Source organism: Neophocaena asiaeorientalis, unplaced genomic scaffold (assembly GCF_003031525.2).
Source record: "Neophocaena asiaeorientalis asiaeorientalis breed wild unplaced genomic scaffold, Neophocaena_asiaeorientalis_V1.1 scaffold151, whole genome shotgun sequence".
In the NCBI taxonomy this organism is placed as follows: Eukaryota; Metazoa; Chordata; class Mammalia; order Artiodactyla; family Phocoenidae; genus Neophocaena; species Neophocaena asiaeorientalis.
Genome location: NW_020175490.1, coordinates 2,557,690 through 2,585,296, shown reverse-complemented (window position 1 = coordinate 2,585,296; position 27,607 = coordinate 2,557,690).

Below are 27,607 nucleotides of genomic sequence, written 5' to 3'. Positions count from 1 at the left end.
TTTGGTGACGGCCATTCTGACTTGTGTGAGGTAATACCTCACTGTAGTTTTGATTTGCATTTCTCTAATGATTAGTGATGTTGAGCATCCTTTCATGTGTTTGTTGGCAATCTGTATATCTTCTTTGGAGAAATGTCTATATAGGTCTTCTGCCCATTTTTGGATTGTGTTGTTTGTTTATTTGATATTGAACTGCATGAGTTGCTTGTATAATTTGGAGATTAATCCTTTGTCAGTTGCTTCACCGGCAAATATTTTCTCAAATTCTGCAGGTTATCTTTCATCTTGTTTATGGTTTCCTTTGCTGTGTAAAAGCTTTTAAGTTTCATTAGGTCCTATTTTTGTTTTTATTTCCATTTCTGTATGAGGTGGGTCAAAAAGAATCTTGCTATGATTTATGTCATAGAGTGTTCTGCCAATAGTTTCCACTACGAGTTTTATAGTTTCCAGTCTTACACTTAGGTCTTTATCCATATTGAGTTTTTTTTTTGTGTGTATGGTGTAACACAGTGTTCTAAATTCATTTTTTTACAAGTAGTTGTCCAGTTCTCCCAGTACCAGTTATTGAAGAGGCTGTCTTTTCTCCATTGTATATTCTTGTCTCCTATACCAAATATAAGGTGACCATATGTGCATAGGTTTATCTCTGGCCTTTCTATCCTGTTCCATTGATCTATATTTCTGTTTTTGTGCCGGTACCATACTGTCTTGTTTACTGTAGCTTTGTACTATAGTCTGAAGCCAGGGAGCCTGATTCCTCCAGCTCCGTTTTTCTTTTTCAAGATTGCTTTGGCTATTCAGGCTCTTTTGTGTTTCTATACAAATTGTGAATTTTTTTGTTCTAGTTCCGTGACAAATGCCATTGGTAGCTTGATAAGGATTGCATTGAATCTTGAGATTGCTTTGGGTAGTATAGTCATTTTCACAATGTTGATTCTTCCAATCCAAGTTCATACTATATCTCTCCATCGGTTTGGATCATCTTTAATGTCTATCATCAGTGTCTTATAGTTTTCTGCATACAGGTCTTTTGATTCCTTAGGTAGGTTTATTCCTAGATATTTTATTCCTTTTGTTGCAGTGGTAAATGGGAGTGTTTCCTTAATTTCTCTTTCAGATTTTTCATCATTAGTGTATGGCAATGCAAGAGTTTTCTGTGCATTAATTTTGTATCCTGCTACTTTACCAATTCATTGATTAGCTCTGGTAGTTTTCTGGTAGCAACTTTAAGATTCTCTATGTATACTATCATTTCATCTGCAAACAGTGACAGTTTTACTTCTTCTTTTCTGATTTGGATTCTTTTTCTTTATTTTTCTGATTGCGGTGGCCAAAACATCCAAAACAATGTTGAAGAATACCAGTGAGAGTGGGCAAGCTTATCTTTTCCTGATCTTAGAAGAAATGGTTTCATTTATTCACCATTGAGAACGATGTTGGCTGTGGGTTTGTCATGTACATCCTTTATTATGTTGATAATATCCTCTATGTCTACTTTCTGGAGCGTTTTTATCATAACTGTGTGTTGAAATTTGTTGAAAGTTTTTTTCTGCATCTATTGAGATGATCATATGGTTTTGCTCCTTCAATTTGTTAATATGGTTTATCACATTGATTGATTTGTGTATATTGAAGAATCCTTGCATTCCTGGGATAAACCCCACTTGATCATGTTCTATGATCCTTTTAATGTGCTGTTGGATTCTGTTTGCTAGTATTTTGGTGAGGATTTTTGCATCTATGTTCATCAGTGATATTGGCCTGTAGTTTTCTTTCTTTGTAATATCTTTTTCTAGTTTTGGTGTCAGGGTGATGGTAGCCTAGTAGAATGGTTTGGGAGTGTTCCTCCCACTGCTATGTTTCAGAAGAGTTTGAGAAGGATAGGTGTTAGCTCTTTCTTTAAATGTTTTGATAGAATTCACCTGTGAAGCCATCTGGTCCTGGGCTTTTGTTTATTGGGAGATTTTTAATCACAGTTTCAATTTCAGTGCTTGTGATTGGGCTGTTCATATTTTCTATTTCTTCCTGGTTCAGTCTCTGAAGGTTGTGTTTTTCTGAGAGTTTTTCCATTTCTTCCAGGTTGTCCATTTGTTGACATATAATTACTTGTAATATCTCATGATCCTTTTTATACCTGCAGTGTCAGTTGTTACTTCTCCTTTTTTTATTTCTAATTCTACTGATTTGAGTTTTCTCCCTTTTTTTCTTCACTTGTCTGGCTAATGGTTTATCAATTTTGTTTATCTTCTCAAAGAACCAGCTTTTAGTTTTATTGATCTTTGCTATAGTTTCCTCATTTCTTTTTCATTTACTTCTGATCTGTTCTTTTTGATTTCTTTCCTCCTGCTAACTTTTGAGGTTTGTTTGTTCTTATTTTTCTAATTTCTTCAGGTGAAATGTTAGGTTTTTAATTTTTGTTTCTTGAGAGAGGATTTTATCGCTATAAACTTCCCTCTTAGAACTGCTTCCCATAGGTTTTGGGTCGCATATTTTTATTGTTATTTTTTTCTAGGTATTTTTTAATTTCCTCTTTTATTTCTTCAGTGATCTCTTGGTTATTTAGTAGTGTATTGTTTAGTCTCCATGTGTTTGTACGTTTTGCCATTTTTTTCCTGTAGTTGATATCTAGTCTCATAGTGTTGCTGTCAGAAAATATTCTTGATATGATTTTAAGTTTTTTTAATTTACCAAGGCTCGATATGTGCCCCAAGAAATGATCTATCCTTGAGAATTCTCCATGAGCAATTGAGAAGAAAGCATATTCTGTTGTTTTTGGATGGAATGTCCTATAAATATCAGTTAAGTACATCTTGTGTAATGCATCATTTAAAGCTTGTGTTTCCTTAGTTATTTTCATTTTGGATGATCTGTCCATTGATGTAAGTGGGGTGTTGAAGTCCCCTACTATGATTTTGCTACTGTTGATTTCTCCTTTTATGGCTGTGAGCATTTGCCTAATGTATTGAGGTGCTCCTATGTTTGGTGCATAAATATTTACAGTTGTTATATCTTCTTCCTGGATTGATCTCTAGATCATTATGTAGTGTCCTTCTTTGTCTCTTGTAATAGTCTTTATTTTAAAGTCATTTTTCCTGCTATGAGAATTGCTACTCCAGCGTTCTTTTGATTTCCATTTGCCTGGAATATCTTTTTATATCCCTTCTGTTTCAGTGTGTATGTGTCACTAGGCCTGAAGTGGGTCTCCTGTAGACAGCATATATACAGGTCTTGTTTCTGTATCCATTCAGCCAGTCTGTGTCTTTTGGTGGAAGCATTTAATCCATTTACATTTAAGGTATTATCGATATGTATGTTCCTATTACTCTTTTCTTAATTGTTTTGGCTTTGTTATTGTAGATCTTTTCCTTCTCTGGTGTTTCCTGCCTAGAGAAGTTCCTTTAGCATGTGTTGTAAAACTGGTTTTGTGCTGCTGTATTCTCTTAGCTTTTGCTTGTCCATAAAGATTTTAATTTCCCTGTCGAGTCTGAATGAGATCCTTGCTTAGTAGAGTAATCTTGGTTGTAGTTTTTTTTCCCCTTTCATCACTTTAAATATGTCCTGCCTCTCTTTTCTGGCTTGAAGAATCTCTGATGAAAGATCATCTGTTAACCTTATGGGGATTCCCTTGTATGTTATTTGTTGTTTTTCCCTTGGTGCTTTTAATTTTTTTTTTGTATTAAATTTTTGATAGTTTGATTAGTATGTGTCTTGGCGTGATTTTTCTTGGATTTGTCCTTTATGGGACTCTCTGCTCTTCCTGGACCTGATTGACTATTTCCTTTTCCATATTAGGGAAGTTTTCAATTCTAATATCTTCAAATATTTTCCCATATCCTTTCTTTTTCTCTTCTTCTCTGAGACCACTAAAATTCGAATGTTGGTGCATTTAATGTTGTTCCAGAGGTCTCTGAGACTGTCCTCGATTCTTTTCATTCTTTTTTCTCTATTCTGCTCTGCAGTAGTTATTTTCACTGTTTTATGTTCCAGGTCACTTGTCCGTTCTTCAGCCTCAGTTACTCTGCTATTGATTCCTTCTAGAGAATTTTAAATTTCCTTTACTCTGTTGTTCATCATTGTTTGTTTGCTTTTTAGTTCTTCTAGGTCATTGTTAAACATTTCTTGTATTTTCTCCATTCTATTTCAAGATTTTGGATCATCTTTACTATCATTACTCTGAATCTTCTTTTCAGGTAGACTGCCTATTTCCTCTTCATTTGTTTGTTCTGATGGGTTTTTACCTTGCTCCTTCATCTTCTGTGTGTTTCTCTGTCTTCTCGTTTTGTGTAACTTACTGTGTTTGGAGTATCCTTTTTGCAGGCTGCAGGTTTGTATATCCCCTTGTTTTTGGTGTCTGCCACCAGTGGGTAAGGTTGGTTCAGTGGGTTGTGTAGGCTTCCTTGTGGAGGGGACTGGTGTCTGTGTTCTGGTGGATGAGGCTGGATCGTGTCCTTCTGGTAAGCAGGACCACAACCAGTGGTGTGTTTTGGGGTGTCTGTGACCATATTATGATTTTAAGCAACCTCTCTGCTAATGGGTGGTGTTGTGTTCCTGTCTTGCTAGTTGTGTGGCATACGGTGTCCAGACCTGTAGCTTGCTGGTCATTGAGTGAAGCTGGGTCTTAGCACTGAGATGGAGATCTCTGGGATAGCTTTTTCTGTTTGATATTACATCTGGCCTGGAGTTTTCTGGTGGATGAGACCCCCTGAACTCGGCTCTCCCATCTCAGTGGCTCAGGCCTGATACCCGGTCAGAGCACCAGGACTAAAAGGGTGCTTTACTGTTCTGTATGCTTTGTATTTTTTGGTTGTTTTTGTGGTTGAACACTTGAGATTTGAATACTATTGTATGGTAAGTATGGAAATCAGACTTTTTCTCTTCTCCAGGAATTACTTTTATTTTCTGATTTTTGAAACCTATAGTTTTCTGTTTGTTTAATGACTTTTACAAACTTTTTTTTCCCCACTGATATAATTCTTTTCTTTAGTGTAGTTACTGAAGTTTCTGTTCCATAATTTTCTGTTCAACTAGTATTTTCACAGAGCTTTTCTTGAACCCCAAAGTCTACAAACTAAGGTACAAATAGAGAGACAAACACCTCTTCCAGTCTATACAGATTGACTCAATGTGACGACATTCATTCAAAGCTTAGCTGGGCTTGCATTGAGTCTAGGGATCAGACTAAAATTAAAGATGAAGGCCTTCTCAAGGCTTTTCTGGTAGCACAGTGGTTAAGAATCTGCCTGCCAATGCAGGGGACAGGGTTTGATCCCTGGTCTGGGAAGATCTCAAATGCCACAGAACACCTAAGCCCATGAACCACAACTACTGAGCCTGTGCACCACAACTACTGAGTCCATGTGCTGCAACTACTGAAGCCAATGCTCCTAGAGCCCATGCTCCACAAGAAAAACTACTGCAATGGGAAGCCCATGCACTGCAACAAAGAGTAGCACCTACTCTCCACAACTGGAGAAAGCTTGCACAGAAATGAATACCCAGTGAAGCCAAAATTAAATTAAATTAAATTAAATTAAAAAAATTTTAAATCTCCCATCTTAAAAAAAAAAAAGATGATGGCCTTCTCAAGTTGTTTATTAGCATGCCTATTACCCTGGGCATGCACATTTCCACTTAAATTCCTCAATATTCATGGATGATTTTGAAAACCTTAATTTCTCTATGAAATTCTACTCAGTATTTCTTCTGACTCTCAATGATTCTATTATTCATTTCAACCATAATCTTCTGACCTAGGAATCTGTGAGTTATTAGTTTGGTTTGCTATAGTTTCAAACAACGTGCATCTCTCTCTGGACTGAGTTCTGAGTAAAGTGAAGATGAGACAAGCATTATAAGCACTTTAGACAGATTTATTTTATGAATAAATTCTCATTGCTCTATGTAACCTCTATAAGCTTCCAACAAATAAAACAGTATGGTATAATCAATATATTTGTGCATCAAAAACATGTATTTTCCTAGACTTTTAAGCAAAAATGTGTAGAGGGGGAAAGGAGAACATTGAGAGAGAAAAGAGAGAAATGGACATATTTTCCCTCTTTTTAATGTTTTAAGGAAAAATGAAGGCAGATTTGATTTTCTTTCTATTTATGAAAGAAAAAAAATGCTTTCTCCACTAAAAGAATACATAAACATGGCACTGTAAATAAAATAAGAGTAATGAAATGCACTGTTACTGTTTTCAAGAGAAGGTGCAAGAAATTATGTCAAGTAAAATAAATGTTTTAAAATAAATGTTTTATTCTCCACAGGCCATCCAACAGCTGTCTAATAGTTTCTGTTCAATTATTTGATGATATGTGTCAACAAACAGTCCAAGCTTGATTACTCTTTCTAATTCTCCATTAACAAAATATTCACTCACTAGGTGCATAGGACTGCTTGCTGAGTGTTTTCTGTCTGGGAACTCTTCCCCAACAGGCATAGCAATATGCAAGCAACTATTGTCTCTTCTTATGACATGGCATACATTAAAGTCTGTAAAACATCATGACAGTTTCTGTCCAAAGTGAATGGGATGCTAAAAAGAAAGTGAGACAGGTACACTCTGCCTTGAGTAAACTGCCATCAGCATGATGATTGGATGTTATAATAAAACACTATGTGGAAGTGGAAGGCAGCAAATTCTGTTCATATTATGTAGTAATTGACTATCCCTTCCTTACCTATAATGAAATTTGAAACAGAGACACATTTGTTTCTTTGTTTTTGTTGTTTTCTATGCATTAATTATTAAGATTTAAAAAGTTTACAGAGTGGTATTCTCAATTGCACTCAGAGGTCTTACTCCTTTTATGCAAATTTAATATCTGTCCTCCTCTATATTACTTAAGTACTGTTCAAAACCCATACTGGGTTTTTTTTTTTTTTTTAACATCTTTATTGGGGTATAATTGCTTTACAATGGTGTGTTAGTTTCTGCTTTATAACAAAGTGAATCAGCTACACATATACATATGTTCCCACATGTCCTCCCTCTTGTGACTCCCTCCCTCCCACTCTCCCTATCCCACCCCTCCAGGCCGTAACAAAGCACCGAGTTAATATCCCTGTGCCATGCGGCTGCTTCCCACTAACTATCTACCTTACTACGTTTGTCAGTGTGTACATGTCCATGCCTCCCTCCCGCCCTGTCACAGCTCACCCTTCCCCCTCCCCATATCCCCAAGTCCGCTCTCCAGTAGGTCGGTGTCTCCATTCCCGTCTTACCCCTAGGTTCTTCATGACATTATTGGGTCAGAAAGTATCTTGCCGTGATTTATGTCATAGAGTGTTCTGCCTATGTTTTCCTCTAAGAGTTTAAGAGTTTCTGGCCTTACATTTAGGTCTTTAATCCATTTTGAGCTTATTTTTGTGTATGCTGTTAGGGAGTGATCTAATCTCATACTTTTACATGTACCTGTCCCATACTGGGCTTTTAATTCCAAAATAAAATATGGACAAGAAAATGAATCAAGACAGAGTGGATAATATCAAAACAATAAACTGGCTCATGAAACATAGCTTCCCCTATATTGGAAGATTAAGCAGTGGTGAGACTCTCTCAGAGATGCAGTCAATGGTATTTCTCATTAAAGTAGAAGTCTGGACGAGATGGCAGATAAATTCTAATAGTGCCATTAAAAGTAGTTACTTAGATTCATTGATCTTTTCTATTTTGTTAGTGTCTATTTTATTTATGATCTGATCTTTATCATTTATTTGCTTCTACTAACACTGGGTTTTGCTTGTTATTTTTCTAGTTCCTTTAGGTATAAGACTACATTGTTTATTTGAGATTTTTCATGTTTCCTGAGGTAAACTTGTATCACTATACACTTTCCCATAGAACTGCCTTTGTTATGTACCATAGATTTGTATTGTCATGTATTCATTTTCTTTTGTCTCTAGGTATTTGTTGATTTCCTCTTTGATTTCTTCAGTGACTCATTGGTGGTTTACTATATCATTTACCCTTAGGTATTTGTGCTTTTTGCATTTTTTTCTTTGCAGTTGAGTTAAAGTCTCATTGTGTCATGATCAGAAAATATGTTTGACATGGTTTCAGTTTTCTTAAATTAACTGAGGTTTATTTTGTGGCCTAGCATGTGATCTATCCTTGAGAATGCTCCCTGTGCACTTGAAAAGAATGCATATTCTGCTGCTTTCAAATTCAATGCTCTATAGTATTAGTTAAGTCCATTTGGTCTAATGTGTTATTTAAGGCCTGAGTTTTCCTTATTGATTTTTTGTCAGGGCAATCTGTCCATTGATGTATGTGTGGTTTTAAAGTACCCTAATATTATTGTGTTACTGTCACCCTCTCCCTTTATGTTTGTTAGTATTTGCTTTATGCATTTAGGTGATACTATGCTGGGTATATATATATATATATATTTACAATTGTTATATCTTCTTGTATTGATCCCTTGATCATTGTGTAGTGTTCTTCTTTGACTCTTGTAAACATCTTTACTATAAAGTCTATTTTGTCTGATATAAATATTATTACCCCAGTTTTCTGTTTATTTCTATTTACACTACTCTATGTCTTCTGATTGGGGCATTTAGTCCACTTACATTTAAAGTAATTATTGATATATATGCTTTCATAGGATAAAGAAAATTGATAAATCTTTAGCCAGACATAGCAAGAAAAGGGGCCCATACCAATAAAATCAGAAATGAAAAAGTAAAAGTTATAAACAACACCACAAGAAAAATAACAGAGCTCTACAAAAAATATATATACCAATAAAATAGACAGCTTAGAAAAAATAGACAAATTCTTAGAGAGATATGTCTCCCAAGACTGAACCAGGAAAAAATAGAAAATATGATCCAATCAATTACCAGTATTAAAATGAATCAGTAATAAAAATATTTCCAATAAATAAAAGTCTGGGATCAGTTGGCTTCATAGTTGAATTCAATCAATTATTTTAAGAAAAGTTAACACCTATCCTTCTAAAACTATTCCAGAGTGCCGAGTAAAGATTTCTTCCAAACTCATTCTATAAGGTCAGCACCACCCAGGTAACAAAACCATAAAAATATATCATAAAAAAAGAAAATTACAGGCCAATATCCCTGATGAACATAGATGCAAATATCCTCAACAAAATATTAGCAAACTGAATTCAACAATACATTAAAAGGATCATACACCATGACCAAGTGAGATTTATCCCAGGGATACAAAGATTTTTTCATTATCTGCAAATAAATCAATGGGATACAATATATTAGGGAACTGAAGAGTAAAAAATATATGATCATCTCAATAGATGTAGAAAAAAGCTTTGGACAAAATTAAATATGTTATCTCCAGAAAGTGAGAATTGAGGGAACATACCCCAACATAATGAAAGTCATATATGGCAAACACACAGCTAACATCATACTCAATGGTGAAAAGCTGAAATTATTTCCTCTAAGATCAGAAACAAGACAAGGATGCTCAGTGCACTCTCACCACTTTTATTCAACAAAATATTGGAAGCTCTAGTTACAGTAATCAGACAAGGAAAATAAATGAAAAAGCATCTAAAATTGATAGGAAGAATTAAAACTGTCACCGTTCACAGATGACCTGATGCTATATGTATTAGAAAACCCTAAGGATACCACCAAAAAACTACTAAAACTCATCAATGAATTTGATAGTTTCAAAATACAAAATTAATACACTGAAATCTGTTGCTTTTCTATACACTAACAATGAACTCTCAGAAAGAGAAATTAAAGAAATAATCTCATTTACCATTGCATCAAAAAGAATAAAATACCTAGGAATGAACCACCTAAGGAGGTAAAATTACTGTACTCAGAAAACTATAAGATACTGATGAAAAAAACTGAGGATGATACAAGCAGATGGAAAGATATATTGTGTTCATGCATTGGAAGAATTAATATTGTTAAAATGAACATAATACCCAAAACAATACAGATTCAATGCAATACCTATCAACATAGCAATAGTATTTTTCACAGAACTAAAACAAATATTTTTAAATTATATGGAAACAAAAAAGACTCTGAATAGACAAAACAATCTTGAAAAAGAAGAGCATAGTTGGAGGAATCATGTTCCCTCACTTCAAACTACACTACAAAGCTACAGTAATCAAAACAATAAGATACTGGTAGAAAAACAGCCACATAGATCAATGGAAAAGGTTAGAGAGCCCAGAAATAAACCCATCAACCTATGGTCAATTAATCTATGACAAAAGAAGGAAGAATGTAAAATGGAGAAAACACAGTCTTTTCAATAAGTGGTGTTTGGAAACTAGAGAAAATCACTACATGTAAAAGAATGAAATTAGATCATTCTCCCATACCATATAGAAAATAAACTCAAAATGGTTAAAGACCTAAATTTAAGACCAGAAACCATAATACTTCTAGAGGAAAACAGAGAGAATACTCTTTGGCATAAATCGTAACAATATATATATATTTTAGATCTGTCTCCTAAATCAAAGGAAATAAAAACAAAAGTAAAGAAGTGAGACCTAATAAGCCTTAAAAGCTTTTACACAGCAAAGAAAACTGTGGACAAAATGAAAAGACAATGTACTGGACAGGATAAAATATTTGCAAATGATAAGAGTGATAAGGGTTTAATATTTAAAAAATCTTAATCGCTTATACCACTCAACATAAATAAACTCAATTTAAAAAGGAGCAGAATATTTGAGTAGTCATTTTTCCAAAGAGGACACTCAGATGGAAAACAGGCACATGAAAATATGTTAGACATGGTTAATCATTAGATAAATGCAAATTAAAACCACAATGAGATACATCTTACACTTGTCAGAATGACTATCATCAGAAATAACACAAATAAATGTTAGTGAGGATATGGAGAAAAGGGAACCCTTCCCACACTATTGGTGGGAATGTAAATTTGGGCAGCCACTGTGAGAAGCAGCATGGAGGTTTCTCTAGAAACTAAAAACAGAACTATCATATACCTAGCAATTCCACTCCTGGGTATATATCTGAATAAAAAACAGAAGCAGAAACACTAATTCAAAAATATACATGCACCCCAATGTTTGTAGCAGCATTATTTGCAATTGCTAAGATATAGAAACAACCTGAGTGTCAAAGAAGTGGACAAAGTGGATAAAGAGAGGGAATGGGGGAGGGCCAAGATAGGGGTAGTATATTATGAGTTACAAACTATTATGTGTAAAATAAATAAGCTACAAGGATATATTGTACAACACAGAGAATATAGCCAGTATTTTATAATAACTGTAAATGGCATATAACCTTTAAAAATTCTGAATCACTATATTGTACACCTACAGCTTATATAATATTTTACATCACCTATACTTCAATGAAAATATTTTTAATAAATAGGTGTTTGGAGAAGTCATTTGCTTTCTTCCAATTTTTTTCTACACATTTTAGTCAGGTTTCCTGATTGTAACAATCTGTACATATTTTACAAACATTCAGTTATGATTTATGGAGATTTACATTTATTGAGTACTTTTTAGGTTCCTAACACTGTGTCATCAAATGTCATTAATTTTTCTCCTTAAATCTATAAATATAGGAATTTAGGGAGAAGAAATAATGCCATGTGGCCAAGGTTTCTTACCTAGGCTATTTGTTAAAAGGTGTTATTCAAAAGCTGAGGCAGGAAACTCAGGATGATAAAAAGTTTGAGCCACATAGAGTTTGAGATCTTGGTGAACACCAGTAGAAGATATCAAATGTGATTGAGGAACACTTAGAATTATGGACTAAATTCATTTGAGTGAAAGCCAATTGCAGGATATTAACCATATTAGTCTCAGATATCTTGGAACTTGAACATTAGCTCAGCAGATCCATTAATAAGAAAGGGAACAGAGGAAGACTTGTTCAGAACATCAAAGGAGCACAATCTTCAATATTTGTCTCCTAATAGCTTTATTGATATGGAAAGCTTATGTAACTCTTTATTAAGGATATTTAAGCTGTGGCTTGGGCTGGTGGTAAGCAGGGTTGAGGGAGGGTGCATATTCTGTTCTGAAATTGGCAAATAGAGCAGTTATGGAAAGTGAAGCTGCAAGAATTATATTAATCACGGTAATTAGGTTTACAGAAAAGCAATTTTCCAATTATTCTCAAATTCAAGAATTTATTGAGCATTTACTTGTGTTTAAGTGTAAAGTAAATAATACAGGGTATGACTTCATGGACCTCATTTAGTTTAACAAAAAGAGTAAATTAGTTTAGTGATGAAAAGAACAGCTTACTCCTCATCAAATGCTTTTTGGCAAACCTGCTTATTTAAATTTTTTTTTTATTTGACCTAATAATACACAAATTCCTTCATGGTAAATGTCATTTTAATCATGCTTTTTAGTCATTTGAAACTTAGTAAAAATAAATGTATCATATTTTTTCCTGGAGTGGGAAAAGGAAGTCTTCATGAAGGCAGGAGTGCTTCTGAAGAAAAAGTACTTTTTCTGAAGAAAAAGTACTACTGACAGAATAAATATCAGAAATACTATCTTGTACATGGTTAGAGTGGTACCAAAACATATTGCTCCAACCATTTCTCTGCCAGTGTCTTTGATATTTCATATGTCTTAGGCATGAAAATCTGTAATTAAAAAGTTTTTATTCACAGCCTTGTCTTTTCAATATTGTCTAATTTTTTACATCCATTCTCAAATTAAACTACTTTACGATTATATTGCTGAAGGTAGATGATCATGATATTGGTCCTGATTGTAATATCTTGCTTTACTGATTCACAGAGTCTGTTTCCTTTATTATCTATTTATGCTAGATCCCTGCCAGTTACGCTGCTGTGTGCTAGAATGCTCTGAAATGTGTGGCCAATGAATCTGTGCAACACAGTCCTCCAATCTAATTTAACTTTGCCCTAGACTTTCATAACAATCGGAGGCTTTCTTATGGGCATTTTGAATTCTATTGAGCAGAATTTACTTCCTTTGATCCACTGACTTAAGTTCTCTGATGCCTTTCCAACCTTTCTTGGAGGGTTTTCCTTATCCCAAGTTCTCAGATTTTGGCATTGCAACCCTACTTGTTGTTTTCATTTAAGGAAAAAGAAAAAAAGTTAACATGCTCTAGGACTTACACTCTATTATTCTTCCCTTTATCAGTTTTGTGTATACATACATTTGTGTGGCAATCTCAGTAATCGTTCATGAAAAATCTTAGATGGCATCATTGTTTTACTAAATTTCAAACAAATCCTTAATAAGAATACATGTAACAGCTTCTAATTTGTAAAATTGGAAACAAGAATTTTTCAGATTTTACTGTATAATTAGTACCTCTGAGAACAGAGAGAAACAAAACCTTAAAATTTTCATGATCCTAAAGAGTATCAAATATTATGCTCTGATAGTGCAAGATGAGTCCTCTAATAACATCACAGGCAGATGTTTGTGTTTATTTAAATGTAATTTAGAGTGAAACATGGTGAAGTCCAAACTTAATTTCTCTCAATTCATAGCAGAGTATAATATAGACTTGCCAATATATTTTAAAGAACTTATTTTTCCTGAAATCTGGCAAACTTATTCCTCTTTTTCTATCATATTTTAAAATAAAAATAACATTAAGTTTGACCACAAGAGGCAATGTATTTAACTGTCCATTTAATGCAAGAATCTTACATCTAAATACTCTTACAAATGGAATTCAGTGTTGTTTAAAGTGGTTCATCAAAATTATATGTCAACTCTAATGGCTAAGATGTTGCTTTGTTTTTGTTTTCTTTCAGGCTAAAAAATTCCAATTTCAATTAGTCCCTATAGGGCACCATTTCTACATCTTTGCCATCTTGATAGCTCTTTTAATAATCCTGATTTGTAAACACACTTTTTAAACTTTACTATACTCTGACAATACAGGTGAAACAAACAAAAAAAGTCACTTAATTTGGTAAAATAAAAGCTAATTTTTTTTTAAAATAAATTTTATCTTTTTAGTGTTTTCCTTTATAAAAGGTAAACATTTTATATTTGAATAATTTTAGATTTGCAGAAAACATGTGAAATGTACAAAGAAGCCCTCTTACCCCACATTTAATTTCCCCTATTTATTAATACCTTGCATTTTTATGGTACATTTATCACAATTAATTAATATTGATTAATTAACTAATATTGATACAGTATTATTAACTATAGTCCATATTTCATTCAGATTTCAGGGAGGCAGAATAATGGCCCCCAAATTGGTATACATGCTAATTCCTTGAACCTGTGTACACATTAGATTATTAGATTATATCAATTCAGATTGCAGAAGGAATTAAAATTGCTAATCAGCTGACCTTAAAATACAGAAATTCTTCTGGATTCTCTGGGTGAACTCAATGTAATTACAAGTTCCCTTAACTGTGGAAGAGGGAGGCAGAAGAAGATGTTAGAGTGATGCAAAGTGAGAACTCAAGTCACTGTTTCTGGCTTTGAAAACAGGAAGAGGACCACAAACCATGAGAAGTTGGCAATCTCTAAATCCTAGAAGAGACAAGGAAATGAGTTCTCCCTTAGAGCCTGCAGGAAAAAAATGTAGCCTTGCCAGCACCTTGATTTTCATTCAATGAACCTCATTTTGAACTTCTGAACTACAGAACTGTAAGAAAATAAATGCATGCTTTTAAGCCACTTCTTCCACTGTAATTTATTACATCACCCATAGAAAACGGAAATGCTTAGCTTTTTAAAAAAAACAATTTATTGGAGTATAGTTCATTTACAATGTTGTGTTAGTTTCAGGTGTACATGAAAGTGAAACAGTTATATATATATATATATATATATATATATATATATATATATATATATATATATATATATATCCCTATTTTTAAGCTATTTTTCCATATAGGTCATTATAGAGTATTGAGCAGAGTTTCCTGTGCTATACAGTAGGTCCTTATTAGTTATCTATTTTATATACAGTAGTGTGTATATGTTAATCCTGATCTCCCAATTTATCCCTTCCCTGCTGGTAACCATAAGTTTGTCTTCTACATCTCTGACTCTATTTCTGTTTTGTAAATAAGTCCATTTGTACCATTTTTTAGATACCTCATAGAGGGCGAAGTCATATGATATTTGTCTTTGTCTGTCTGACTTACTTTAGTTCTTTTTTATGTCTGAGTAATATTCCATCATATATATGTACCACATCTTCTTTATCCACTCCTCTGTCAGTGGAAATTTAGGTTGCTTCCATGTCTTGGCTATTGAAAATAATGCTGCAGTGAAATTTGGGGTGCATTTATCATTTCAAATTATGGTTATCTACAGATATATGCCCAGGAGTGGGATTGCTGGATCATATGGTTGTTCTATATTTAGTTTTTAAACGAACCTCCATATTGTTCTCCATAATAGTTGCACCAATTTACATTCCCACCACCATTGTAGTGGGCGTTCCCTTTTCTTCACACCCTCTCCAGCATTTATTATTTTTCTTAGAAGAAAGGCTTGCTTTGTGGCCCAACATGTAATTAATCCTGTAGAATGTTCCATGTGCACTTGAAAAGAATTTGTATTCTGCTGCTTTTGGATGGAATGTTCTATAAATATCAATGAAGTACACCTGATCTAATGTGTCATTTAAGGCCTGTGTTTCCTTTTTGATTTTCTGTCTGGATAAGCTGTCAATTGATGAAAGTGGATTGTTAAAGTCCCCCACTATTATTGTGTTACTTTCGATTTCTGCCTTTATAGCAATTAGTATTTGCCTTATATGTTGAGGTGCTCTCCTATGTTGGGTGCGTATATACTTACAATTGTTATATCTTCTTCTTGGATTGATCCCTTGATCATTATGTAGTGTCCTTCATAGTCTATTGTAACAGTCTTTATTTTAAAGTCTATTTCTTCTGATTTGAGTATTGCTACTCCAGCTTTCTTTTGGTTTTGATTTGCATGGAATATCTTTTACCATCCCCTCACTTTCATTCTGTATATATCCCTAGTTCTGAAGTGGGTCTCTTGCAGACAGCATGTATACAGGTATTGTTTTTGTTGCCTTTCAGACTAAGTCTTTTGGTTGGAGCATTATCAATTTGCATTTAAGGTAATTATTGATATGTATGTTCTTATTGCCATTTTGTCAATTGTTTTGTTTCTGTAGATCTTTTTTCTTCTTTTCCTCTTTTGTCCTCTTGTGTTTTAATGACTATCATTAGTGTTGCGTTTGGATTGCTTTTTCTTTTATGTGTGTGTATCTATTGTTGATTTTTGGTTTACCGTTCCCATGAAGTTTTGATATAGCAGTGTATATATATATAAGTTTTCAGTTGCTGGTCTCTTAATTTTAAATGCATTTCTCATTTCTTGTATTTGTACTCTCATTTTCTCATGGTTGCTGGTTTTGATATTATGTTTGTGTGTGGATAACTTTCTACTTTTATCATATATTTGACTTTACTGGTGAGCTTTCTCATTTGTGATTTTCTTCTTTCTAGTTGTGGTCACTTTTATCTCCTCCTAAAGAAGTTCATTTAGCATTTGTTTTAAGGCTGGTTTTATGGTGCTGAATTCTCTTAGCTTCTGTTTGTCTGTAAAGTTTTGTTTTCTCCATCAAACCTGATCAAGTGCCTTGCTGGGTAGACTATTCTTATTTGTAGGTTTTTCCCTTTTATCACTTTAAATATATCATGCCACTCACTTCTGGTCTGCAGAGTTTCTGCTAAAAAATCAGCTGGTAACCTTACGGGTATTCTCTTATATATTATTTGTTGCTTTTCCCTTGTTGCTTTTAATATTTTTTCTTTGTATTTAATTTTTATTAGTTTAACTATTATGTGTCTTGGAGTGTTCTTCCTTGGCTTTATCCTGTCTGGGACTCTCTGTGCTTCTTGGACTTGGGTGTATGTTCCCTTTCCTATATTAGGGTAGCTTTCAGCTATAATCTCTTATAATATTTTCTTAGGTCATTTCCCTTTCTCTACTTTTTCTGGAAACCCTATAATGCAAATGTTGGTGCATTTAATGTTGTCCCAGTTGTCTCTGAGACTGCTCTTACTTCCTTCCATTCTCTGTTCTTTATTCTCTTCTGCAGCAGTGATTTCCACCACCCTGTTTTCCAGCTCACTTCTTTGTTCTTCTGCTGTTGATTTCTTCTAGTGTATTTTTCAATTTAGTTATTGTGTTGTTCATCTCTGTTTTTTGTTCTTTAAATTGTCTATCTCTTTGTTAAACATTTCTTGTATCTTCTCAGTCTGTTCCTGCATTCTTTTTCTCCAAGGTTTTGGATCATCTTCATTATCAATATTCTGAATTATTTTTCCAGGAGATTGTCCAGCTACTCTTCATTTAGTTGTTCTTGTGGATTTTTTCTTTTCCTTTGTCTGCAACACATTTCTCTGTTGGCTCATTTTGTCTAACTTTCTGTGTCTGTGGTATCCTTTCTGCAAGCTGCAGGATCATAGTACCTCTTGCTTCTGGTTTCTGCCCCTAGGTGGGTGAGGTTGGTCCAAGGGTTTGTGTAGGCTTCCTGGTGGGAGGGACTGGTGCCTGCGCTATGGTGGGTGGAGCTGGGTTTTCTTCCTCTAGTGGGCAGGGCTGTGTCAGATGGTGTGTTTTGAGGTGGATGTGAGCTCATTAGTACTTTAGGTAGCCTGTCTGCTATTGGGTCAGGCTGTGTTCCTATCTTGTTGGTTGTTTGGTCTGTGGGATTCCAGCACTGGAACCTGCAGGCTGTTGGGTGGAGCCAGGTCTTGGTGCCAAAATGTGAACCTCTGGGAGAGCTCACTCCAATCAATATTCTCTGGGGTCTCTTCTAGCAATCCTTTTGCACCAACAGTGAGCTACAACTGACCCTTGCCTTCCCAGGAGACCCTCCAAGACCCCTATGTAGGTCTAGCCCAGGTTCTTATGGAGATACTGCTTTGTGCTGTATCCCAGGGTATGTGAGACCTTGTGTGCACCCTCCAAGAGTGGAGTCTCTGTTTCCCCCAACACTGTGGAGCCCCTTCACTCAAGACCCTACATGGCTAGATGTTTTGGGGGTTCTTCCTCCCAATGCCGGGCCTTATTCCCAATACTTATCTTGCATGGCTTATCCCATCTTGGTGTTGGGTTTTTAGAAGACATAAGCTAACTGGTTTTTCATCCAATCTGACAACCTTCCCCCATCATCCCCAAACAGTCTGCAGTCAATGTCTAACTAATAGGGGGATTCTAACTGATGGCAGCCTCCATGATTTTAAAACTGTTCAAATTATGCTCTGGATTCCAGCTGAGACCACTTCCTTGCTTATCACCTTCCCCTGTTCTATCATACTTTAAAAATTCCCTTTCGGTCCTTCCCTGGTGGTGCAGTTGTTGAGAGTCCGCCTGCTGATGCAGGGGACACGGGTTCATGCCCTAGTCTGGGAAGATCCCACATGCCACGGGGCAGCTGGGTCCGTGAGCCATGGTTGTTAAGCCTGAGCATCTGGAGCCTGTGGTCCGCAACAGGAGAGGCCACAACAGTGAGGAAAAAAAAAATTCCCTTTCATTTGAGATCACTTCTCCCATAAATCACATGTCCCTGAAAACCTGGCTCAGATTCTACATCTAAAGAATAATATGTAAGGTGAGCCCCAGTCATGTTTGAGTGAATAAGGGAACATTATCTTTGCTCTCAAGGATTTCAGAGCCCACTGTAGAAGAAAAAGTAAAACGATAGTTTTAAGATGCAAGTGCTAAGATACTGACAGACATGGGTACACTTGTTTGGTTTCTAGTGTACTTATTGGTGGAAGTCTTGCAGAAAGTCCAGTAGGCCCTTCCCTAATACTGGTGTATTTCTTAATTGGGTAAGGAGACTTGCAGACAAGAATTTGAGAATGATGTGTTTACTCATCATTTATTATTCTAAGTCATTTAATAAATTTATCCACTGAAGATTATTTGTAAGGAAATTATTTTATTTGGCCACAGTCCTGGTTATGAAACTTTCTATGACATGGCATGTCCCCAAATACAAATAAATCCAAATAAGTATTCAGTGCAGACCACTGGGTCACAAAGACTTCCAAGATCCCTAATCCCACCCCTCTTACTCAAAACAATTACCTTTATAGTGGATCTTTAGCTTACTAATCATATTTCAGAAGTATTTCTTAGTGGTCAGTAATTCTACATTTTGAGGATTTACTCTAAATCCGTATCTAATGCTATTAGTCAATGAAAATAATCATTTGAGTTTAATACCTTCAAGTCTATTTCTGTCATGTAAGCAGAAAAATCAATTTGAAACATACAAACAACTAAACATTTGGTCATAAATTAATTCTTATAATAGTAAATAAGCTTTATATTTATCCTAACATTCACAGTTTAGAATCTGATCCCAGTTAATAATTGATGATGACATACTGCACAAAATAGTCAAAGTATTTTTTCTGGAATACAAAAACTGCTGATTAAATAATTTGAGTTAATGATGTATATAGATATTTAAATGTTAAATGTTTCAATACAACAAATGTTAATTGAGCACCTAATCTAGGTGGAATTATGCCATGCATTACGGGGAGAACAAAGTTAAACAAGACATAGTTCCTGTAATTTCAGGGCATGAAAAGTATTGAGGAGACAGATAGATGTATGAGAAATTCTAAGGCACATTGTAAGGACTGCCATAATAGAGATAAAAAAATAGTGTTATCAATAACAGGGAATGCAGAAAATGGTTAATTGCTGTGTGAAAGAGCAAAACATCCTAACTAGTTCCCCAAAAGAGTATACAATGTCCCTCTTTTATCTTCAGGTGAAGTTAATTCTTCTGATTCATATCCCCCTTTGATAGCCTGTTATTGAAATCCCGAATAATACATTAATACATCTTATATCAGATGAAAAGAAGAAACTGGGAGAATAAACAAAAATGTTTTATATATACAAATATAATCATATCAAAATAAAGAATAAATAATCATAACTATTATAGTGCTTATTTCTGAAACTTGCACACATGGTCATAGGTATTTTTATAACTACCTTTTCCAACTACTCATTCCATAGTTCCTTTGCCTTCAACAAGAACCTGGGTTGGTTGTGGTTCCTTGCCTGGTGATGTGACCTAAACCTTTATTCCTGAAATTTCTGGGTCATTAGCTCTCCTGCCTGAATTGTTTGGATTTATTTAGCTTACTTATATTTATTTTCTATTGATTTTCATCATAAGATATGGAATGCACAAGGCACAAATTACAGGATCTCCTACATTCCAACATACTCCTCCTTATCCCATTGTGTAGTATCAACTCAATTTTAATTTGATAGGATCAGTTATTACAGACCCCTGCCTAGCCTGCTTATTCACTGTCATGATGATCCAAAAATGGGTGACAATCCTAACTTCCCATTTGGTGGCATTTTATTGCTTATTGGAAACATTTCTCTATTTGCAACTAAGCCCTTTAGAGCATCAAAGCCTAAAGTCTTGGAAAAAAGAAGAAAAATTTTTGCTTGTGGATCACTAGGGTTAATATGAAGAAGTGCCACTCAATTTTCCATCCCTTGATTCCCATACTCACCTATCTCTCACTATATCTCAGTCTTCAAAAGGCTATTCCACCATTCTGTGAAACCAGTGATTTAAGACAATGGGAGACACAGTAAGATCAGTGGAGTCATTAAGCATGGACCTATTTCTGCACTTCATTTTCTGTGAAATGAATTTCTTGGTCAGCAGCTGTGCTGTGTGGAACACCATGCCAGTAGATAAGTAACAGTTCTGATCCCAGCTTCCAATGTGTGGAGGGGAGAGGGTTGTTTTCACACTAACATTTCTCAAACACTGGGTGTCTTAACAATTCAACTCATTTCTGACACTATCTACCTGGAAATAGCATCAGATCCCACAGGTTAAGACTGTCCACCTCTCGCACTTCAGACACAAAAAGCCCAGGTTATCACCTTTGCTCCTGACTCAACTGTCTATATGTCAGAATTTTCAGTGACTCCTTCCTTGGGTTTGACTGATTTGCTAGAACAGCTCATGGAACTCAGAGAAACAGTTTATTTACTAGATTACCAGTTTATTATAAAATAATACAACTCAGGAACAGCCAGATGGAAGAGATGCATAGGGAAGTTTTCCCCCTCTGAGTACACCAGTCTCCCAGCACTTCCACATGCTTATTATTCTGGAAGCTCTCTGAACCCAGCCCTTTTGGATTTTTATGGAGATTTCCTTACATAGGCACAGCTGATTAAATTATTGGTCATTACTGATAGACCCAACCTCCAGCTCCTCTCCCTTCCCAGAGGTCAAGAGGGTAGAACTTAAAGTTACATCCCTCTAATCACATAGTTGGCTCCTTTGGCAAGCCGACCTATCTGTAGGTTCAGTCCAGTCACCTCATTAACATAACAAAAGACAGTTTTGTAACTCTCATCACTTAGAAAATTCCAAGGGTTTTAGGAATTCTGTGCCAAAAACAAGGAGAAAAACCAAATATATTTTTCTTATTATAAATTGTAATATAATAAGGCATCCCATAATTTCCAAGATGACAATTTTAGCAGAAACATTGCAGTCTAGGAAAGCAAATTATATTCAGAGTAAATATCTCTTTCTGTAAGACCAAAGCACTCCATTTCTATGATGGAAGCAGTGTACCTGTTAGGTAACTGGTTGATACCCTGAGGAATGGTGTCATTTTGGAAGTTCAGTGTTAATCTTAAAATCCTCTACTGCTAAGGTCACTTTTGGTAAGCATTCTCATGGGACACAAATATCTTCATATTCTATGCCCATTTAGAGAGAACTATATACATATTTCTTTACCAGACCTTCTTCTCACCAATTTTCCAATCGTACTTTGTTCTTCCAAGTCCTTGACCATCCTGACAAAATATTAATCGCATTTCAAAAATTGATACAGACATGTACCTCCAGTCATCTGTCTTTCCAGGCAGAAGGATCAACCAGGTGCACAGCTTGAAGTTCTGCCTACTGGCAAGATTTCTCCTTATCACTGTCCTTCAGTGTTATCCCAGATAACACCATGGCACTGTAGCTGTCCAGTTTTCAATGGTGTGTGTATATCATGCAGAATCATCTGTAAACCAGTCCTGTGTTTGTTCTTTATTCAACATATTCTAAGGAACTCCCCATGGGCCTAGAGTTACAAGTATGGAGAGAAGGCAAAATACCAGGAGTAGTGGTCATGGGCATCTAAGTCATTCCCTTGTGCAACTTACTTGTGTCTTCATGACCTGCTTGAGCCTGGTCCTGTTTATATCATTTCCATTTGATGCTGAAAAGTACTGTCCATTTTTAATTCTGTGGCTGAGTGGGCCAGACAACACTCAGTTCATGATCACCAGTTCAAGTTGCATGATAACTGTCAAGGGATATAATCAAAGGAGCAATGTCCTTACAAAAGAAAGAAAGTATGGGATCCAGACCGTAAGTGGAAAGTTTGGACCTAAATCAGGGCAGAGATACATTTTTCCTTAGTAATTAAAGAGAATGTTTTGTACGTTCATATTATGAAGATTTGTCTCTAGAAAAGGAAGTTTTACTTTGTTGACTTCTATTTTTTTCAATAAGATTTAAGGCATGGCAAAACTTTTCAAAAGTCATCTTCCAAAAGTCAACTTTGATAACAGCTTTACCAATAAACCATCCCTGTCTGCCTGGTCTGTGTATCATTATGATATACTGTCTCTCTCCCTGTGATGTGTATGGTATCACTTAGGGACAGAAAATGGTTTTTGTTGTTTCTAGTATTTTTCATAATGCCTCATAATTGTCCACATTTGCTGAATGAACAAATAAATAGAAGATGTAGACCAAGAATTATACAGAGGATTAAGCACTATGCCAAGGTTAGTTCACATTGATAGGCTGCAAAATTTTTCTCAGGATAATTGAAATTAGCTCATACAATTAGAGAAATAATTTTTTGAGTTATAAGAAATCATAAAGAGTTGCTGAAAGAGCAGACATTACCAAAAATTGGCCTGATTTACATTATCATACTTTACAAAAAGAATATACGTCATGACAAACAAAGTAAAACAAATCAGAATTTATTTCAGTTTCAATAGGGTGAAAATGCCATGATGTGGATATTGAAAGCTAATTAGCTTTAAATGAAAAGACTATATAATTTATGTCTTATATATTCTAAATTAATCTTTTGTTATTTCAATCCAGAAATTTGTTTCTATAAACTCTTACTAAAATCCTTAGAATTGAGATTCTATTTCCATGTATGTTATATTCATTAAATGTATAAACATCTGGTCAAAATATTTTGTATACTCGAGGAGAGCATACTGGCAATGTTAAAATGCAAACCTTATTTAACGTTATAAATGATTCCTTATAACAGGAGTAGTAATGGGATATCAATCCATATATTGGTCTATTTTTATTTCTGTTGTGGGAATTAACTCATGTAAATTTTTTAATATACATATTAACTGCAAAGTATTCCTCACTAAATTTTACATGAACATAGTTTTGTCCAATGAGGTAAACTACTTTAATTTTTTTACACATAGAATAAAATATTATTTACTCAAGCTCCTATTTAGTCTAATATATATAGCTTATGAAAATTATTTTTACATGCACATTTATATTCATTAATGCAGTATTGTTTCTACATTTATATTAACAAGCACACCTATAAAATAAACTATTTAGTTTTGAAAATTACTTAGGTGTAGTTAATTCTGTATACTCAAAGGTTAATGTTTCAGTTTAGGGAAATATTATTAACTTGTTTAATTAATCTAGGTTTTAAACATTTCTCTGAGAATTTAAAGGTGGTCAGATGCAGTGAATTCTTTTATGTCATACTGAATACACTACATGTTTTAGAAAACAATGTCTTTAGTCTTTTACAAAGTTCACATTCATTTGTACATTACTAGAGCTGAAAAAATAACTCATTTTATGTTAGGACACTCAGGACACAACTGTCCCTGATCACAGCAAACACTTTTTCTAATTTAGCTAGTATGTTATCATCTACACAAGTAAAGGGAAGGACAAATGTCAGGCATCTATTTCCTCCAATCGTCTCGCTGAAGGTAAAATAAATCTTTAACAGTCACTTTCTTCTCTTCCTTCTGTGTGAGTAGATATTGCTCTAGTCCTAGACTTTGAGTCATTTTAGCCCTTGTCAACTGGAAAAAACAAAGAACAATGGCAAGAGTTGTGAGGTGAGTTTTATTCGGTGTCTTACTGAGGACTATTGACCTGGAGACATCTTTTCAGATATTTCTGAGGAAATTCTCTGAAGACGTAAGGGGAGAAGCCAGTATATATATGATTTTGGCTAGGGGATACATGTAGCAAAGCATACATCTTGGCAAAATGTTACTGATAGTAATGTGGATCAGATATCCAGTTAATGATTTTAGTGCTTTTCTATATATGGGAAGAGGCAAGAATGTGAGTTTATTAACACTTTTTCTGAGATATATAACTCTCTAAGGCTATATTTTGCCTGTTTTCCCAAAGCACAGAGTACTTTTTGTCCTGAATTCCTTTGATAGTGTACTGCAGTGGCTAATGACTTAATCCTTATAGAACCAGATGGTAAGTGACATTCCTTGTTTACACCCTGGGTAAAGAAAGTTCATTTAAGAAATAATCCACTGATCATATTGCCATGACTGATTATTTTTCTGACTACACGTGGTAGATAGTAAAGTCTGTAGCTATTGAGCTTCCATGTGAAATTTAACAACCTACAAATTGGAGTGAATATTTAAAGAACTTTATCTATTAAGGTTTGTGGCAGGCAGAATTATAAAATAGCCTCTGAGAGGTGTGAACACCCTTTATAATCCTCATCCATTAAGTGTAGGTGGGGCTGATTTAACCAAACTGACTCATTTTTTAAAAGTTCTAGAGATTAGAGAAAGAAGGAGATTCAAAGTATAAGAAAAAAAAATGATGGGAGGGGCTGTGTGGCAAGGACCTGAGAACGACATCTAACTGAGAGCAGATTCTGACTAACAGACAGAAAGAATACAGGGACCTCAGTCATATAATTGTAAGAAAACAATAAATTTTCCAACAACTTAAGGGAGCTTGGAAGTGGATATTTCCCTAGTTGGGTTTCCAGATAAGGACACACTCAGTCAACATCATGATTTAAGCCTTTTGAGACCCTGAGCAGAAGACCCAGCTAAATTATGCAAGATTTCCATGGAAACTGTTTTGTTTCAGCTAACTTTTTGTAACTTGTTACACAACAATATAAAACAAATACAAGAGTACATGAGTGATTCTTTTAATTTAACATATAATTTGAGGATATCTGGAATGTATCAGGCACTGTCATAGATTCTGCTGTCTACAAAGGTTAAGACTTCTAATTTTGCCATTTTCTAACGATTTGATAGAAAATAAATGAAAAGAATTATGAGACATCCCAGGAGGGGGTAAGAGAGACTTGGGAAGCAGGGTATTTTCAAAGACTATTTCCTGGGACTAGGTGCCAGAGGAATGTTGTGGTGAGAGGAGGTACACTTCAACAAGAAGCCACATTGAAAAGTTTGCTCTTGAGCTCATTGTTCAGGAACCAACTTTGAACTGGGCTTGACTAATATCTTTTCCTTTGTGTGACAATCTGGAATTCACTGGATATATATGCACTGTTTAATCCTATAAGGCAGTACTTTGCAAAGTGTGGCCCATTATTTGCCCACCAAGCATTTTCTTTTGTACTGGTGAGGAAGCAGAGTAATTAGTTTAGTGGAAACTGTGCAGAGGGTCAGAGGTCGTTTCCAGAAATTGCAAAGACCAGGAAAGTTGTTAATATTAACAACAACAGGGTGAGTCTTGAAAGATATTGTTAAAGTATTTCTTGTCTAATTTAATGTGGAAAAAAATCACCTAAGATTGTGATAGTGAGGAAACTTCCCTGTGTTCCACACCAGACCTACTGAATCAAAATCTCTGGAAGCAGGGACGAGCAAAGATACATTGTTATCAAGTTCTTTAACAATTATTCTTTGCCATGCTATATTAGAGAAACAATGCCACAGAATTATTTTGTTCTTGCTAATGTGGATAACTTTCTTGGTCTTTGTTATTCCTTGGGATATCTCATGATATCCACTTAGCTGATTGACCTGCTTCCTTCCTCAGGAGATTGAACTCTTATTCTGTCTCAGTAGGACTGACTTAGATCTGTTAAACTTTTTTTTATCAGATGCCATTCAGTCATATCAAAATTTCTTTGATCCCCTGAGAAATGACCATTGCACACATTGCCTAATTGGACTGGAGAACATTTATTAACTCTTAACTGTATACTACAACACAATGACAATATATCTCAGAAAGAGAAAGATTATTATATTAACAAAAGGGCTTAACTCTAAGAGAAAGAAAGACACTGTCCTCATCTAAAGACATCATGCATAAAAGAAAAATAAAACAAGCTGATAGCAAAAGGCAGAATATGGATTATCATCCTTTATTTCTGTTTTTCTTCATGGAGAGCATCACTTCATATAACCCTCAATCTTACTTCAGGAACAATCTCCCATTGTTCCTATCAACAAAGTGGCTTTGTTCAGTGTTTCCTCATGATTGCACCTAGGTTATGCACTTTTGTCTAGAATACCAGAGAATTGATGCTGCATTCTTTCATTGCATCCTTCCATTGTGGCACATGATATTGATTGCCCCATTATTTGTAGACATATTTTGATCATTTAGTGAAGATAAAATCTCTGGATACCTTCATTGTAAAGTTACATGTCTCCCCTTTGTAAATGATAAATAATTTATGAGGAAATATTTTGAGACTACATAAAATTCTGTTCCTCATGCCACTGTCTCCCACCATTTCAGCATCCATTGATGATTTTAACTGGTCTGAATTTTTACTATGATGATTGCCAAATAGTGATTATCTGATTCCACCATTCTTTCTACATTTATTAGTTGGCATTTTATTGTAAGAAATAGTCTCTTCTGGTTATTTACTTAATTATGCATTTTCTTATTTATGGATTCCTAATTCATTCAGTAAGTTATAATCCATTATTTTTATTACATGTCTTCTGTTCAAATTGTTTCACATTTGGCTGTTAGGAATTCCTTTAATCTAACTCCTGTGTCTTTTTGTTATGTTCTCATCATTTCTGAGTGTTTTCCTACTTTCGGCCAAACAAGATGTTCTAGGTTCATCCTGTACTTTCCCTACCCCAAGCCTGCATCAGCCATTTTTCAAGAATCTCTGGGTTATTTTACTACAGAATGTAATCAGTGAGCAAGATCTATGCTGTAAGTGTGCTCATTGCTACTGCTATGTTGCTTTTCAGAGACCTTCACAATGTACGGGACTATAACACAAACACATTTGCATCTATAAACATCCTTTTCTCTATCAAATTTATATTTCTCTCTCTAATACATTGAAATCCATGAGATTATACAAATAACACAAATTCTAATGCAATACTACAGGGTTCATTCTAGATTTGCCTCTTTCGGTATTTATAACACTTTTTTCCAAAGGTAAGAAACCTGGATTCCATTGTACTCAACATAGTTTCTTATTTGCTTAACTTCCCTGCATGCAGGCAGAAGGCCACCAATAGGCTTTGAGGGGGCC